Source organism: Equus asinus, chromosome 3 (genome assembly GCF_041296235.1).
Source record: "Equus asinus isolate D_3611 breed Donkey chromosome 3, EquAss-T2T_v2, whole genome shotgun sequence".
Classification (NCBI taxonomy): Eukaryota; Metazoa; Chordata; class Mammalia; order Perissodactyla; family Equidae; genus Equus; species Equus asinus.
In genome coordinates, this window is record NC_091792.1 from 90,518,565 (window position 1) to 90,538,349 (window position 19,785).

General features: G+C 36.8%; 1 protein-coding gene across 7 annotated transcripts in view; it reads left to right on the forward strand.

The window, feature by feature from the left end:
* The window catches only part of SNCA (synuclein alpha), a 123,669-nt gene that overhangs the window by 83,998 nt on the left and 19,886 nt on the right, over positions 1-19,785 (forward strand). The window lies entirely within an intron of this gene.

Sequence of the window (19,785 nt, forward strand, 5' to 3'; positions counted from 1 at the left end):
GAGGAAGATAGGCCCTGAGCTAACATTTATGCTCATCTTCCTCTATTTTATATGTGGGACACCTGCCACAGCTTGGCTTGATAAGCGGTGTGTAGGTCTGTGCCCGGGATTCAAACCAGCAAACCCCGTGCCAATGAAGCAGAGCGTGTGAACTTAACTGCTGCACCACCAGGCTGGCCCCACAGTGGGATTTTTAAAGTTATTCCTTGGTACCTATAAGATTTACTGAAAGATGCATTCATTTGTTTGGGTATGCTCATTTTTATAATCATAATTGCATTCTTACACATTTTTTGCAGTAGTATGTACGATTTGTATGTACTAAATTTTGTTATATTGTACACATTAATAGGCTTTTCCTTATGGAAAGTGAATATTGATCTTAAAAGACTAATCAAAAGTGTTACAGGTTTAAATGTTGTAGAATTTATATTTTAAAAGTTAGATGTTAGGAAAACATGTTCTATGGGTATATTAGAAGCTATAGATAATGCATGTATCAACTGTATAACTCTCCAACATCAGCTTTCCTTAAGGAATAATATGAAATTTAGTTGTGAGAATATATCAGTGTGCCACCCCTACATCATTCAGCTAATTTAGAGATTACCTCTAAACCCATTTTAAATTCAGCTATATAACTTCCCATTCAAACTTCACTTATTCATTTAATGAACAAATATTTGTCAAGTGCCTACAATGTGTGAGGCATCGTACTTAGCCTACAGTTTACACTGTTATGTAGGCTTATCCTTGAAATATTATTGAAGATACTAAGAAGAGAATGAAGAGAAAAGGTCTGAGAAAAAACAAAGGGTTAACTTCTTTTAAAAGTGATGTTTGACGACTGGTTTTTTTGCAAGGCATAAAGCTACCACCTTTATTAAGAATAGCTATTTCCAATTTAGGATGTGAGACTCAGGTTGCAGTAAAGCTGATTGAACAGCTGCTCCACTGATCACACTGTTACATGAGCTCAGAGCATTGTTGCATAGGAGCTGCATGCTTCAGCTTTCATGATGCTTAATTCCTTCCATTCTCATTAGTGATTTTCTGAGCTTTGGGGTTTCCTATAGTACCTAGGGCATAAAGGCCTATTTATCTAAATGAAAAACAAAGAATAAGACATAACATAGGTGCATGAAATACAAATGGCTTTGTCACTTTATTGTAGCAGAAAATGAATATTCTAGAAATTAAAGCTGATGCTAGATTATATTACTGTTTTTAACTGGGAAATATCTCATGCCAAGTTTTATGTACTTTGGGGTTGAGAAAGAAGTGGAATTTATTTTTTGTCATCTCTTTTTTTGGAAGAGCTCTCTGGTGAATGAGTGCTCTGTAAATATAGTAGATATATAATTATAGGCTTTCTTGACCCAGTTCCTAAATAGTTGATGTCATTTTAGGAGCACCCTCTCATAGCTGTCCTTTGGCTCCAAACCATACCTGGACACACATCCAGTCTACGTTCCACTCTCATTCCTATCCCCAGTGACCATACTGTTCAGAAATACGTCTAGACCTCAGGATAGTGACTGGCTGTGCCTATTCAGGTTCGTGGTGATTGTCTATTATGGCTTTATGAGGAAAGGCAAATGTTCCAGCTAAGTGCCATGAAGGAGAATAACCCACCAGGCAATCGACTGATCTATTCATTTGCCATCTCTTCAAAGAGCCCTCTTCTGAACCTTCAGCTGGCCCAGATCAAAGTTAACTTTAAAAAGCTTGTGGTTCTTGGCAAACCACTGTCTTTCTTGGCATAAAAGAGTTTAAGACCTCTTAAATATTTCCTGCCTAATGCTGGTAGATTGTATTTACGTGTTTTATTAATGACAATAAATACAAGTATACTAAATAAATAAGATTAAAGAGTAAATTAAATGGAAGATGTGTGTAACTATAAATAATGAAAATGATGATAGTATACATGTATAAAAATATCCTGTTATAAAAGAGAGGGTCTGTATTATTAAAAAAGAAGGATTTTTTTAAAAACAATGAGTTCAGTCACAGGTCTGGAAATATATGGATAAATGTGTCTAATTTAGATCATTGCCTCTGTGTGGAGTTAACCTTTGTCTTTTTCCTCTCATAAAAAGAATGCCACAGTAAAAAAAGCCTTTTTTTCTATAAATGTTTCTATATAGGATTCCTCAAAAGGATTATTGATTATATTTTCTTACTCCATGAGAATATATAGAGTCCTAATTAATTCAGCACTGTTTATTTCCAGGGACCCTAAATGGGGGAGCCATTCCTGATGTAAATTACTCCCTGATCCAGAAAACCAATGGGCATGTAGGCAAAGAAGCCAGCGTCGCCTGGTGAAGAGTTCGTGATTACATGAGCATAATTAGAGAAATTTGCAATGTATGTCTAAAAATTCTGTAACAGGAACTTTTTTCACATACAGCATTATGAAAAGATTAGATGTCAGACAGAATAGACAGGGAAGGAAGGTGGAAAGGAATTGAGAGAGAACCTTAGCCTCTGTACTTGAGCATCACTGTTTTTCAGCACAAATCTCTTTCATGTGTTGCTCACTTATGCTGAATCCATTTGGATTCTGGCAGCTAGATAGCATGTTTTTCTGGGATGAACTTTTGTCTTTTCATATAGTGTTACTAGGGGTGCACAGAACAGCATTGAACAATGGTTATTTTCAATAGCTTCAAAACATCTCTTTCATAATCATCTTTGAATGTTTTAAAGATCATTTTTATAGTACACTCAAAGACCATTCTTGGTGGGGCTCACATAGACAAAATTTAAAAGGGATTTTAATTGAAGTTCATTTTGTAGTTCTCAGATAATGTTAATCAGATTGAAAGCAAATCTGTCACTGAGCGAACTCAAAACACCAGAGCCATTTGCTAAATGTGATCTTTTTAAATAGGAGTGCTGGTGGTTAAGATGAGTGTTCTGTCACACTTGAGGGAAACCAGGTCCCTAAAGATTTATACGAATGCCTAGCTGTTATCGAACCACCTCCTCATGGATGACTTAGGACATGTCTGTTTTTGCGCCAGATAATGGCTTGTAAGTTAATCTCCTCTTGCTCCCTGTTACACACACACACAGGCACCTTCTTCCCAAACAGCTTATAAAGTGAAAATAAAGACTTTGATTTCTGACTGTGTAATGGATAATATCACACAGACCACCTGCTCATCATCTGCTAGTCATACTGATAGAGTTTACACTTTCAAAGATGCTGAAAACAGTGCATATATTAGGAAATCAGCAGTTTTCTGAAATAAATTTTATTGTAGCTTTTAAATTACCTAACATTTACTTTTACCTCATGTTTTATAGTATTTGATGATAGAAATGGCAAACTCAATTTTGAAGTTAACTGTTTAGAATAACTATCATAGCAAGCCCCTAGAGCCCAAATTTCAAATCTTCCTTTCCTCTCATAAACATTCTGACTATGAAGAGGTACCATGGTCAGCTCCAACAAATTCCTTGTCAGGATTCATTGCATTAAAACAGATGTTGTTTTAAAAGCTATTTCAAGCCAACGCTGTCAGTTGTGAGTCAAGTACACCTTAGAAAGTGACATTGACCAGTGAATCCCAACCTCTCAAAATGCACACGTATTGTTTTTATTTAAAGATAGCGTTGTTCTCTCCTGATATATTGCATTTATGCATGTATTCCTTATAGTCATAGAATTTTTATAAACCATTTCAGCATCTCTGGAATAAACATCTGTATTTTCATCTTTCTCATTCCATCAAAAATGTCTTATGTAGAGATACTGCTGCAAGTGTGTATACTTGTGCTTAAGACATTAGAGGTGAAGAGAAGTAATAAACCCCCAGTATAAATGAGTGTCAAGTGTTTAAGGACTATACACCGAAATGGTTCCAACAAGAAATACGTTGTCCATATTGCCTTAGCCTCAAGATAAGTCTCTTTCTGATATTATACACCTGATTTTATTGAGTGACTACTCAGCTCTCCTTATTATATACACAGAATTTAAATTTCTGGCCATCTTTGTAACTGGCACCTAAAAGATATTTGGAGAATAAATGACCAGCAATAAGAGCAAATGCCTATACAAAAGCACCCTTTATTAGGGTGTAATGCACTATTTTGAGTTGCTAATAGCCTCTCATGATGACGGCCACAATTTGGTGGATAAACAATATGTTTATTATTAGAACATTAGACAGTTTATTAGTCCAAATAATGCATAAAGTTCCCATCTCACATTACTATTGTTTATGCTATCAGGCACCAATTTACTTAATTTTTTTCCCAATTTTGTTAACACTTGTTTTTGCTGAATGTCAAGATAAAACAAGTCAAAAGGGAGGAGGTATTGAAAATTCTAGACAACTACACTTAAAACGAAAACAAATGCATCATTTGTAAATATACTTATGTTTATATTGTATGTCATCTAGGACTTTTAAAATGTACTATTCTTATATGTCTAAGTTTCCTATAATATGCATCTAGAATTGAGGACTTTTAGAAAAAAATAGTTGCTTTTAATTTGCCTTTGAAAATATTAAATTAAAAATAAGGTAGCTAACTCCGTTTTCCACATTTATATCCAAACATTTAATTTTAGCAATTTTGCAGTCTCCCTAGAAAACTATCTACCATTTACTCTTTAAAAATGTAAGGAATATTTGACAAAGGCCATCTTTCAACTTTCCCTGAACTCTCTAATCATCTTTGCTTCTCTTCTATCCCCATTTGTCAGGACCTCTGAAGGAAGATTTTATCTTAAGTCTCACAAAGCATTTAGGAGAATATTTAAGCTTAAATTCTTTTAAAGCTCTTATTTTCAGGACAAACTGACATCGTATGTTTTGTATTCATGTATATATTTAAGATTTCAAACTATAGGCAAAATAGGGTTTCCTTTTCTATTAAATATATTTTAATTATTTAAAGTTATGAAAACTATCTAAGTGTTCACACTTTTCCCATTCTAATAATCACAGAAAATTTTACCCTGTGGTCAGATAGTATATACTTCGTGGAGGTTTTTCTTTTTTATACAAAAAATTCATGTATTTGCTTTCGTAGAACACGTGAAATGAAAATATGGTAAATATAACATTAACAAATATATGTTGATTTATTTTCTATTTGCATTTTATGGTAAGTATATTGAAAGAAAGCGTTCAAAATCTTCCAGTTAATTTCTTTTTCATTTGTATATTTGTGCCTTTTTATTTTCAAAATAAGTGACTTTTTAGTTCCACTGAATAATTTTTAACATGGGTCTACCAAATAAAGAAACATTTTTTGAAAGTTTTCCTCATAACCATAAATTTCATTTGCCTGAGCTCCAATTGGAGACTAAATGGATGACTGAACCTTATAACTCTAAACCCCCCACTGCTATACAATATGGCCACACAAGCGAGTGCACAAACCCATCTGATTCACTCTCAGTGCTAGAAATGTTTTAATGGTTTTCTTGGAATCTGAAAATGGAGCGTCCACAGATGATGCCTCTTACTTTAAACTTCATTATTATCTCCTTTACAAGATAATTCTTAAAAACTTACATGTTAAATTAACATGATGAAACCTTACAAAGCTATTTTGATTCTGTTGGTGAATAAAAATCCTTGGAGAAATGAAAATCTTGACATGCAGAAATACCTACAGATAACAGATACATTTTCAAAGTTTAAAAACATGTACTATTCATTTTAAAATGTGTGAAATGTGACTTAAATATAAAATATTATTTGCTTTAATTTGTTTCCAGATTAAAAAGTAAATGTTCACCTATCTGTTTTAAATAGTAATCCTAGTGATTAAAACAGCAATTTGCTTGTTATCTCGATTAAAAATAATCTTTGTCAGTTAAGAACATATATAGTTTCTTCATTGACTCAGGTGATGTTTAAGTAAATTTATTAAAAAAATTATTTTCTCCTGCTCTGTTCAATTTCCATGCAAGCTAATTTGTCTCATATTCGGGGAAAAAGATCTAACCACTGGCCCCAAACTCTATCATATTCACTTCCTCGTGAATGCATCCCAGTAGACCCAGAGAGGACTAGGAGAGAGAGAAGATCCTTCATGGTAATCTCTCAATACCACAAGAAAAACAGATACCAAAAGCACATGTTGTACCGCCAGCATCATATGCATGCAAGTGAGAGCATATCAGTATTGTCTAATCAGTTGCAATTTTTTCCGGTTGAGAGTCAAATGAAATGCTTAAATGTGTTGAGTCATTGGAGTTAGAGACTAATTACAGCTAGATTTATGACTGTGCTAAAATAAAGCCAGTTAGAAAACAGACTAAATTCCCTGACAATACCAAGTCTGACTGATGACTCACCTTAAATTTGGGGAGCAACATTTATTCTCACTTCTTTGTCTAATTGACAGCTTGCCAGTATCCATTAAGTAGCTGTGAGGAAAGAGAGAAGCATTTCTCGGGTGCATGACAGGACAGTGGGATTGATTTGTGGCTTTTGACCATTCCTGGATGCTGTTATCTGGTTTAGTATAGAGACAGGTCTGTAACTGCTGATAATCACTGACTGTACCATCTCAGGGGTCATTTACTTAACCTAAGCATCTTCAGACCTGACAGCCTGAGGATAAACGTGATTCCCTTCCATTGCAGAACTCCGGCAGCAGAGCTTGGGCCTCCTCTCACAGTCTCCCTGGTGATTTATGGCCGTCTCCAAGGGTATATCCTCTGTGCTCAAGAACAAGTCTGTCCACTTCCATCTGCTTTGCTTTCCTCTTTCAAACCTGCTGCCTTCAAGTTTCTAAGGGAGAAATCATGCCACTACCACCCTTGCCAGTGACCTTGCTTCTTGTGCCCTGAGTACCTCAATTACCTCAATCAAAACACTGCCTCAGCATTTGCTGAACTTTTCTCTCTCCCCCTCCTTAAGTTTCCAGAGCCGGGCTGGGGAACAGACACTATTTCCCCTCTTGCACCTCTGCACCAATACTTCCATTGTCTGAAACCTCCTTCCTCTCATTTCCAAGCAATGCATCATAAAAAGGATGCACAGGGAGCATGTAATGAGAACAAAAACTCATTAGCCATTTGGATTCAGTGAGACAATCCAGTTTTTGGGAAGTTTATCCAGGAAGGTCACATTTAAATTGAGATCAGAGGGATGAGAAGGAGTCAGCCATGTGATAAGAGAGAGAATTTTGGGTCCGGGGTGATTAGAATGTGGGGCAGACGTATCCAAGGCAGAACGAGCTCACATATGAAGGCCCTGAGAAGGGGAGAATCAGAATCTGGTGTGTTTGAAGACAGGAAAGGGACAGTAGCTAGAATGTAGTGAATGCGAGAGATAGGAAGAGATGGAGGCTGTAGATACAAACTATCCCAGATCTTATAAGTCGTACTGAGAAGTCTAGATTTTATGTATAGGCTTGTGGGAAGATATTGAAGTTTTATATGAAGGGATTAGCATTGTCCTATTTATGTCATTTATGATTTGTAACCAAAAATATGCAAGAAACTGAAAAAAAGGAACAATGGAATGGTGGTGGTGATTTTGGTCATGAAATGAGCATATATCCATTTTCACAATGTTAAAAGATTCATTATTTTAAATTTTAATGTAAATTTGGATACGCATGAACTTCTGAATATCAAGTTTTGTTGGGGAATATTGCTAACAGCGGGATTTATTGCATGGATGCAGCTCACTAATGGGAAACATGGAGATACTTTTTGACTTAATGCATGCACGTTTTATCTTCCTGGAATGCTGTGAGAAGGAATTGCTAGATAATGTCCATGAAACCCTTTTAGTTTCTTTAAAGAAACTAACTCTGTACACAAATTGTAACTGGTAGGTCTTGACAGCTTCTGAAGTCATCGCTCAAAAGTGAGTGCGGAATTTACTTATTGAAATGGACTCAGATTCAGTCAAGTTCTAAAAAGCACTTGCTTTCATAGATTTCTTCAAAAAACAAGGAATTTTTACTTTAGATTGTCAAGTGTTTATCCCAGAGCAGAGAGATTTTAAGTCTGACTATATTTTGTTTTGAAAAAATAAACTATATTTATAACTGTGCTATATAAAATGACTCATACTAAAAAGGAATCCCATTCTATTGGTGCCTTTATATGTCTGCCTGTAGCATGACAACCATCCATTTGTTTAAGGTCCTCAGATCCTCAGTGCATGCTGTAATAGTAGATGTTTTAGGTGAAACTTTCATTTTATGTTAGCGTCTTCAGATAACAGACCATCGCCACAAATACAGTAGACAGTCAGTACAAAATTTCACTGTTTTTTTTCATACTTTTATTTTTTTCAAGTGTTTTGTTCAGACTGTTACCACTTATGCCAATTTCTTTTGACTTGAAGCAATCAAGTCCAGTGCTTTTTTCCTCTCTGAAAATATCTCCCTCCTCCTCCATTAGCCTTATACTTATTCACAAAGGACTATTCCAATATCGGATGCTATTGTCTGTGTTTCTTCCTGGAACAAGTGTTAATTAATCTCTTTGGGTTTGTATTACACTGGGGCGGGGAGGAAGAGAATGAGTAGCTGTCTAGGGAGTTAACCTCATCTCTACGGAGTTAACCCCATCTCTACAGGGGAGTGGGCAGATGCTCTATATGAAAAGCTTTTGAAAAGGGAAATGGAGCGGCCACTTCCCCAGGGCTTCCTCAATGTTAGGACTTCATTACTTTAGTTCCTCTGGCATTTGTCCTTCTGAGGCCACTCGATTGGATGGGGAGCTTTTGCTCTTGTTCATATTTTGGTATATTATCTTTTACTCTCCAGAAAATACGCTTGAATTAAGATACATGCTTTCTCTGAAACCACCGAAGTATGTAATACACTCCAAATAAAAAGGGAAATGAAGAGACAATATAATTTATAAAAACAACCTAACAGCAACACCCTGTGAGATGTGTGTTTAAAAAAAAAAATCCACAGTCTTATAGAGTTCCTATTAAGGAGTCTTTCTATTGAGCATGGCTTAGAGATATGGAAAATAGTTCTTATTTTTTTAATGTATTTACCTTTAAGTAGGGAAGCTTTCAAGGAAGTTTACTTACCTATTTATGTGACGGATTATATTACTCAGGTAGACTATAAATATGAGCCTAAAACAATTTCTAAAAATTGTATAGAATGTTAAAACTAAAAGAAGAAAAGATGATTCAACAATACTTCAGTTGAATCTAGCAAATTAGCCTTTCTACTGTGTGGAAAGTTTTCAAAAAGTAAAAATAACTTTCACGCAAAAGTAAAATAAATACATTTCAAAGATTTTATTCAACTAATTAATATGGGAATCAGTAATCTGGTAAGACTGGTTCAAAGGAGAATTTGAGGAATAAAGATTTATAGAAACAGTGAGTCAAAGGCATTCTGAAATGAATTGGCTAATAGACACAGAACTGGTTAACATTTTACTGGCCCAGGAGCTGAAGCCTTTTGAATTATGTTTTCTACCAGACAAAAGTCTACAGATTAACATACACTTTCAAGGTGTTTGGACTCTAATCAAAAAGTTAGTAGTAAAGTCTAACTCAAATGTTTTTTCTTAGATAATTTAATAATCATTGGGTGAGCCTGTGAGACATAACATTTAAAGGACGTGTAGTAGTCCTCTTTATTCCCAAGTTTTTAATAATTTTTCTCATGAGTGCAAGTGTTATGAAACTTTTAAATGATAACAATAGAGAAGTCACAAAGGCCCCCAAAACCACCTCCAAGAAAGCATTCTAGTCTGTGATGTGTGTGCATGTATATGTTCACTCATGTATTTGTTACCCCACAAAGTTGGGGTTCTCTTGCTCAATGCACATAAAGAGCCAATTATTACAGCACCAGCCTGTGAGAAAAGAGTACAGCTTTATTGTGAGATTCTGCAAAGAGACAGGAGGCATATGCTCTCACATCTGTCTCCCTGATCCAGAGCTTAGGGCAAAATTTACAGGATGAAGGGCAGGGAAGTCCGAAGTGTGGAGATAGATGATTGGAGGTAGGGAGAAGTGAGGTGTAATTGATGATCTGTGCAAGTGCAGTCAAGCTTCATGGCTTTTCATAGGACACGTGTTCACAAAATGATGGTGTTAGTATGATCTAAGGGTGGGGTTTTCAGCCTCTTGACATCAAAAAGCTCACTCATCCAGCATTTGTGCAGGCCCAGTTGATGGGTTGGTGGTCTCAACCAGCCTGAACTGGACAAACGGGAACTCTGGGTTCCTGAAAGATGACTCTTAATTACTCAGTTGGTAAGACGGGGTCAGTGGAACTGGTCCTAGTGGGTTACCTATTTGTGCATATGTACATTAACCAACCAAACATGCTGAGAGACTGTTATTAGCTGATTTTAGAGCAAGTGGTATGCTCTAGAGAGAGAATGGGAGAATGAAATAGTGTGATAACAATCACCTGCATTGTATACAATCTTTTTTCTTTTTCTAAACCCTTTAATAGAAGTCAGTTAGAAGATAGCAGTTTCTGGGAAATGTATCAAGATTTAAAATCAAATTCAGAAGGAACTAGAGACTTGTGAGTAGATGTTAAATGGAGAAAGTTTTTTCTTTGATAGTTCTTGTACTTATTTGAATCATGCTTATAGAAGTTCCCACCTAACTGTTAAACTTTACATTACTGCTGAAAGACACAGGGATGCAGGCTGTGAAGGAATTCCACGAAAATCTTAATGGTTTAGAGGATACAAATATTTTCTCGTTTGCTTGAAATTCCAACCATTAAAGTAAACATTGGTAGACAGTTTCAACATAAATAACACCCTGGTATGCGTAGATGACTAAACGCACACCCACGTGCGTCCACGTGTGCTTTGAGAGGCCATGTGGCATCCACGTGTGCTGTGAGAGGCGTGTGGCCTGGTAGTTCAGAGCATAGCTTCTGGAACGAAGCCTCCTGCTTCCATTTCCTGCAAGCTCAGAGAATTGGGGTAAATTAGTTATGTCTGTAGAGTGGGTCTCATCCCAGTACCTATGTCCTAAGGTTATGGGAAAGCTCCTAGGGAGTATCTAACAAGTAGTAAATCTTCAAAAGATATTAGCTACCGTTATCTAGCCTACCATTATTTGTAGCCCAGACACTTTCCGTTTAAACGTTGTTTATACTCATTCAGTTTTGTAATTCTAAAAGACCAGTCTTGGTTGTTAAGTACTTTAAGTTCTGTTCATTCCTTCTTTATCCAGATTCCTAAGCTGCTGTGAGAGTTCCATATATAACAGTGGGAATGAAAATGGACCATCTGTAATGGGATTTGGCAGCTTCTTCTGCAAGGGAGTAAGGGCTGAGGGTGGAGGCCACTCTTGCTGCCTCAGATGATAGAGGCACAGCGATTGGGGCTTTTCTGGAAGCATGTGCTCTCAGGAAAGCTGATTACCTTTTTATTTTCTGCAGAGAAAAGGTTCTTTTCACAGAAAAAGGAAACTTACCAGCCAATGCATTTGTAAAATTTTACAACAGCAGATGAAGAGCCACTTTTAATCTCTATAAATCACCCAAAGAGCTTATTTTTAAAATTCAAATTCCTATTGGCTCGCCCTCAAAGATTCTGATTCAGTAGTTAAGGGACAAAGCCTGCGAGTCTGCACTTCAGGTCATACCCGTACACATTGTTCTTCATGCTCTATAATTAGCCCTGCAGAAAAGGCAGATAAATAGAAAAAAATGTGATATAAAAATTTAGTACCAAACCTTTTTCCTATTATACAACACATTGTGATATCTTTTGGGGACAATAGTATTTCTTTTTACTTGGATCTGACTTCTAATTTCTGTTATAAATCACTGAGGGATTCCTACTTAAAAACAATTAAATTGAATTAACTTTTCAGTAACTCTTGATTTTCTGTTTTCTCCACTGATGTATTGTACACATTTATTTATTCATTTTTTCCTGGCATTATTTTCTAGGCACTGGGCAAATCACTGTAGAAGATAAAGATGAATATGTCGTCCCTTCTTTTAGGAACTTACAGTCGAGTAGAAGACATTCACCTATAGCAATAATCTCAAAACACGGCAGTTTATGCTGAAATAGATCCGTGCAGGAAGTGTTTAGGGCAGCACATAGGAGAGAGAGATTAGCTCTGATGGAGAATATCATGCAAAAATCATAGAAGAGGTAGTCATTCAATGAGTATTTACAAAGCGCTTACTAGGTGCATGCGCTGTTCTAGGATCTAAGGATAGGGTGTTGAAGGAGACTTTTAGATTACTCCTCTCAGATCCCTTCTCTTCCAGTATGTGTGGGGGATAAGAATTTGCCACCCCACAATGTATCTCTTTGGCTTGATTGTTTTTAGGAACAAAAGACTCAGAAAGAAACTTTGACCTTCCCCCTAACTGCCTGAAAGAATTTAAGACAGAAGACCTGTCCCCGGAAGGAGCTGTCACCATAGATAGCCCTAGGTATGACAGACGGGAAGGCATCATGGCCCAGCAAACACTTGTTTATCAAACATTTGCTTTTCCATCTCCATGTAAATTGCCTTCCTCCCCTTTGAAGTCTCAAACCACTACCCCCAACATCCTCCTTTGTCTTTAGCCGAAGGTAGTATTTAAGGTGGTGGCTTTGGCCATTTTGGCAAGTTACTCAGTTTTCCTGGGTTTCTCCCGTGTATACATGCTATTCAATTTATTGACTTTCTCCTGTTACTCTGTCTCATGTCAATTTAATTCTTAGACCTGCCAGAAGAGCTATGAGGGTGGAGGAATAGTTCCTCCCCTATGTGGGCATTTGAGCTGGCCTTAGAAAAAGTCATTAAGGAAATTGGTGTGGAAACTGAAGCAGTTCTTATCACTCAGTTTGCTTGCTTTTGTTTGTATTTTTGTTTAATGCAGCACAATGTAAGAAGACATCCTCCAAAGTTTAGGGGCAGACACACTCTGGTTGGCATCCCTGGAGCCAGGAGCCAGGTTCTCCCATCACTGCATCAACCCAGAAAGGCCCCTCTAGGTAGATTTCTACCACTCTCTGGCTAATCAATTATCAGTTTGCTTCTTCTCTCACTAGGCTTTCACACCTTAGAGCTGTGATATAGTGTAAATATAACTCCAGCATCTTGATCCAAAGCACCTGATTCGTATTTTTTTACAGGTTCAATTGAAATCAGATTGAACATTACAGGTTATAAGATGTGCAAAATTCATAATGACCTCCTTTAAAAAAATGTGCAGAAATGAGATTATTAAGGCACATTCCAGAGATCTTTTTGAGAATATCTGTATATTGGAAAATTTGGCTGAGAAGCAACCTTTTGCTTAATGCATTTTTTTTCTTTTGAAAATGAAGAACTAAAAATACTTAAAGATGCGGAGCAGAAACCTGTCTCTAGTGATCCTCTCTTAATTAATGTGGTGATCTATGTAGAGAAAAGGGACAATTGCAAGAGTCCTTTAATAATAAGCCAAGGACCTCAGGTAATTATGGCGGGAAGATTTTCAAGACACAAAATACCCTGCAAAATTTGACCTCTTATTTTGATTCAGGCGTTTTTTTAATAAAAATGTTTCTCTCATGTTGATGTTTATGCTTCACAAAGTCAGCCTAATGTCAGATGGATCCCTGGAAGTCAAAACACTGCTGAATTCACAGTTGAAGGATTTTAATTGTCAGGCTTTTAAAATTCTGTACAGTAGTCCCCCCTTAACCATGGTTTTGCTCTTTGTGGTTTTAGTTACCTGCGGTCAACTGCAGTCTGAAAATATTAAATGGAAAATTCCAGAAATAAACAATTCATAAGTTTTAAATTGCATGCCCTTCTGAGTAGTGTGATGAAATTTTGTGCCATCGAGTTCTGTCCCACCTGGGATGTGAATCATCCTTTTGTCTGGCGTATCCACACTGTGGATACCGCACTACCCACCCATTAGTCACGTGGTAGCTGTGCTGGTTGTCAGATCACCTCTCGTGATATGGCAGTGCCTGCATTCAGGAAACCTTGTTTTAGTTAATGATGTCCCCAAAGTGCAAGAGTAGCGATGCTGGCAATTCAAATATGCCGAAAGAAAAGTGTAAAGTGCTTCCTTTAAGTTGAAAAGGTGAAAGTTCTCAACTTAAGAAGGAAAAAAAAGTGTATGTTGAGGTTGCTAAGGTCTGTGGTAACTTTTATTACAGTATATTGTTATAATTGTTCTATTTTATTATTGTTAATCTCTTACTGTGCCTACGATTAAACTTTATCATAGGTATGTAGATATAGGAAGAAACATAGCATATATGGGGTTCAGTACTTATCCACGGTTTCAAGCATCCACTGGGGGTCTTGAAATGTAACCCCTGTGGATAAGAGGGGGCCGCTCCAGTGAAAATAAGAGGACTGAATGAAAAGAAAATCAAGAAATGCTTGTTAGAAATAGAGAAATGTGGAGTGGAATAATAAAAACATATTCAAAATAAGAAGTAGTAACTCGGCAAAGAAAAAAATAGTATCAGACAATAATATGTTCAATTTGTAAAGATGATCATTAATTAGTGGCATCGCTGTGGGAAACATGGGAGAAAATGCTGAACCATCATATCCATGAATATTAAAACCAGCCATTAGCAAGACCTCTCTTTTGCTTCATTTCATAATTGATAGTCCAAGTAATATTCAATTTTCTCCCATTGCAATAAAAAAAAACTTGAGCCTTCGAGTGAATTTTTGGACTTTATAAATTCAGTCAGTCAGAAACTGCATGAAAATACTTTATTTTTGTTAAAAGCCAGCTTGCCCTCATGATCTTTCTAAAACGTTAAAAAATCTTCCATCAGCCCTCTCATTGACTTGAATAATGGCAGTGTTTTCTGAAAATGATAAACTGTATCTCCTTGGTGTGCCTCAAGATAGAGTGTATAAACCGTCCTTAGAGATTGAGCTCTCACTTCTAAATTGTCCTTTGTGAGACCAAGCAAGGACACTGCTTTGTATTAAGCATAGGCAGACGCAACACTGTATTTTCTAAATACCTTATATTCTTTTTAAAATGACTGACACATAAATTAGATTATAAGTAGATAAATGCATAGATGTTATATTTTCAGCTTCTGTCTTTTTTTCCTGTTATTTCCCTATTTGGGCAGCCTTTTCTCTCAGGTGCCTTGCACTCCACAGCAGTGTGTGTTCACACTAACAAGGCAGTCAGCTCACCTGCCAGAAATAGCTGTGACATTTAAGGAGAGGACCAGAGGAGAGAGCGGTGCTTAACACCCAGGGCTGAGGAGCTAAGAGTGAAATTGGGACGGCAGTTAGAGAGAGACAAAGGGGTAATGGATGTGCAGGTTCATCTTTAAATATTTTATGGAAATGATTTCGGTTCTGAAGATGATTAAAATCAACCCATGTCAATCTTCTTCATTAATTTATTAACTCGTTCAATACATGTTGTGCTAGGACGTGAAGAAAATAAAACGGAAGGTCTAAGCTTTCACATTTAGACCCTCAGCTGAATACTTTCTTACAACAGCTGTGTGTAACGGGTGGGGATGTGTGTTTGGAAAGTCTCCTCTTACAAGTATGCAGATGAAATATAAATAACCTGTCAAATTATAATAATTTATCAGTAGTGCATTAAAAGTGGCTTCAAGTTTCTTAACTAGTGGGACTCTTTATGTCATGCTGCCTTTTTCCTGAAATAACATCTTTATATTTTTCTTTTGATGGAAACAATTATTTAGTTGATCATTGTGGTCCAAACAATGGAAACAATTATTTAGTTGATCACAGTTGCTCCAAGGAACTCTATGAATTCCTTTGATGTGCTGGGTCCCCTGTCCCAGGGGAAAGGAAACGATGGGCGGGAATCACTTTTATCTATTTATAGAGATTTTTTAAAAAATTGCATATGAAGAAGTGGTTATTTTCTACTTGGTAATAATTATGCTGTGATGATGATACAAAGGTTTAAAATGATTGGATTGTCCAATCTGGGCAAGAATTGTTATGCTACAGTAACAATCATAGAGAAGCTCCAACCTGCTATTTTCTGGGCATAAGCACGTGAGGACACCAGCACAGTTCCACCACCTGGCTTTTGTTTTGTTTTGTTTGGAACAAAGTTCCACTTGCCTAGGAAAATTCGACAGAGGCAGCCATTCTTTCCCAGGTTAAATTTGCTGAGCCCACCAGGAAAGTAAATTGTGTGCACTGGCTTTTCTGCTTGAGTGGACTTTCTAATAAAATCATCTTTGTCCTGCCGACGTCTTGGTTTCCATAGAGATGGGATGGATGAGTACTCCACACCAAATTATGTTTTGAGTTGTGAAAAATGGGATAGGAAAAGCCACAGCTAAGAGGAGAATGCCAGCACTGGGAAAGTTAGGGCCAGAGACGACTGAATCATTTCCTAGATTTAACTTTCAGAGATATCAAAATTAAACAAAAGTCAGAGGAATCTAAAATGAGGATAAGCAAAACAACCAAAGTTTGTATAGAAGAAAGGTGTGAAACAAATACAACATTCAGAATAATTAATATAGACTTGAATTGATTTTAATCTCAAAAATCAAATTTCAATTTTATTCTCATTTTAAAACACATTATGCACAGTCTCCTTTAGATATGTCAATTTTATGTCAAAGTGACTTTTTTCTTGTTTCCAAATACTTGGAATTGAAAATTTTTGATTGTATGATTTAGGAATTTGGTAGAATAGAAGGTTTTATATACAAATACGGTATTATATATGTACTTTAGACTAGGCTTTTGTTAATGTAAAGTAACCGGGCCGCCCAAATTCTTTGTTTACAAACTAGCTGTGAGGCCTGGAGAGTCGCCCTAGAGGGAACTCTGGCAGTAGAATTCTCGAGGTGGTGGTGTTTTTTCTTTATCTATTGAACACTATTACATTGTCGCCGTATAACACTTCACAATGAACTCAGTCCACGTGAAAGCTTCAAGACGTAGGCTAAATCCTTTGCCTGCAAAAGAAAAATCAGGATGATGGGCTGGTTGATTCAACTAAAAAGTGATGATACTCAACATTCCACTTGGCACTCACCTCTTCTCAGCATTCATTTTATTTCCTCCTAATTGATATTTTATCTTATTTTTCAGAAAGTCCATTATGAAACTTTTCCACTGCCCTTAAGACCACCACGAGACCACAGAGATTAAAAACTTACTTTTAGTCTAAGACTGATATGGTTTTGAACCCAGCTTGACTGTTAATCATATTTGTGAGTTTAGGCAAAAATGTGTCTCTGACATTCACGTTTATCCTCAATAAAATGAGATGATTAACTACTTTACAAGATAAGTCAATAAATAAATCTAAGTTCTCTCCTCTGCCTTTCCCAGTCCTAGAACCTTCTTCTTATGACTTCATTACCTATTCTACTGAGAACATAGACTCTGTGTCGCAGGCTCCTTTCACTTCTCTCGTCTCCATCTACAGCTGCAGCATGTCCCGCCGCCTCCCACAGGAAACCTCACCTGCCTGCGGCCCTTTCCCTCTCATTTGAGAAGCTGCTCTATCAACCAATCCCTCTCTGCTGTGTATTGCCAAATTCTACTCCCACTGGAATCAGTAACAAGTTTCTCCATTTCTTCATCAAGAAAAGCAAAACAAACAAAAACAATGAAAAAGCCTACTCATCACAAATCCCATCACCCTCAAAACTAATTGTCCCAACAACAACTTTGTCTGCTCACAACTTTGCAAAATCTTGTCCACCATTGTGGCCTCCTACGGTCTTGCTTATTCCTTTATCCCTGAAATATGACTTCTTCCTCTGTCTTTTTCTGGACTATTCAACAAACAAACATCTATTAAACATGTATGTATCCCCCACGCATAAAATACTTAGTGCTGAAAGTGCACGTGGGCAGCTCTCTGCCTCATTTGCTTTTCTCAGTGCTTGAAACACCAGTAGCAGCACCAGGCTGTTAGCAAGAGGCCTTTTGCATTTAGCCTCTGAAACACTGTTACTTCCTGTTTTTCATCTTCCATCTCTTTGCCTTTGCTTTTCCCTCCTTTTCCTGCCTTGCCTCCTAACTAAGAAGGTTCTTCAGGTGATGCCGTACTGTTTTCCTTCACTTGCCTCTTTTTCTCTTAGTTTTGTGAACTCTGAGGTCCTCAAATACCTCTATGGAGTAAATATTCAAAGTATATCTATATTTATGAAATCTCCACTCTAGTCTCATTTTCAGCATTTATTTATGGAAGCGCCTGAGACTCAACATAAGAAAAAGGGACTTTGCCCCTAAAATCTACTTTATTTTCTTTTTCTCTATTGCTAATAATATTCCCCATCTTTCTAGTCAGTGAAACTCAAAACCTAATCATTTTTACCTGTTGTCCTTGTGTCATCTGTCCACATTCAAGTAGTGTTGGGAGACCCAGGGTCTTGCATTTCTTCACATTTTGCAAGCAAGGCACTAACTACCTTTTGTTTAAGACTATATTTCAAGGACTTTTGTGTAGTCCACAGCCTTGGAAGGTAAAAATAGTTTCTCCCTCTAAAGCAAAGGGCAGGTATGCTTACAGCCTTGGTGAGAGATAATGTCTCTTTCTGGAGCAAGGGAAAGACATGTTTAGTGCCTGTTATAAAAGATTCAGGTTCCCTAGCATGGACTCCTCTTCAACACACTGGCTGTGTAGGCTTCACCTGAAGTTCCCTGAGGGAAGTGGGGCTTGGGGGAATCAGCTCAAGAAAATGATGATACTCTGGCTACTGCTGTTATCATGAACAATAAAGTCATTTGTCTCCGACCCAGGACACTTGCGTCTTTGGCCAGTATCCGTAAAACTGTGGCAGGCTAACTTGTTATCTTGTAAGTAGAATAAAATCTCAGACTTAGCATGGTTTTTGAACAACAGTTGCTAAATTCTGTGCATTCAACTTCTATATCATCTTATAAAATCAATCACTTTGCTCCATTTCCACTCCCATTCCTCTAGTCACATCATTATGTCTCTCTGGATTGTTGTTGTGACTAATCCCCTACATGATCCACCCATCTCTGCTTCTCTTCCTTCCAAAGTTTTATGTGCATCATTGCCAGAACATTCTTCCTAAAACAAAATTGTGCTATATAACTTTTTGGCATTCTGCACAGAACAGTTCAAATGTTCCAACTGCACTGAATAGTTTTCAGGGCACTCATCTATGCCCACATCCTATGCTCCAACCATACAAATCACATCCAACCACTACCTTTTTGTCCATGTGTTCTCTCTCTGAAGTTCCCAGTCTGACCAAGATTTTCAGACCTTCTTCTAATGATGTTTCCTCTAGCCAGAAGTAATCTCATCCCATTCTGAACATTTTACATTTACCTTCCTATTGCCCTGTATCACATTTACTACCTTGTGTTTTACTTGCTTTTACGTATCTCTTATTATCTATCTAGACTTGAGTTTGCTTGAGGTAAAGGGACCGTGTCTTATATAATGTTGTACATTCTACAATATAATGCACTATGTGTAACAAGTATGTTTATTGGATTTATACTGCTAATTACTTTCTTTTGATTAGTTGAGTATGTTGGTATTGGCAATAAGCTTGCATATTTGGCAGCAAAATTTATGGAACCTCTATCTCTGAAGTAGAGAAACAACATTTTCTGTGTCATAGTTTTATTATAACTTCAAAGTGCTTATTGATAAATAATTCACAAAAATCATCATTATTATGTCAATTCTCAGTACAAAAGAATGTTAATTCTATATTTGCCTCCCAAAATCTTATAACTCCTTAAAGCCAAACATATTGCATATTTTTGGATGCAAGTCACAGTGCTACCAGTTATTGTGACTTATTGTCATAAATCCTACTGTTACGCTATTGGTATTTGCTGTTTCTAAGATCTCAGC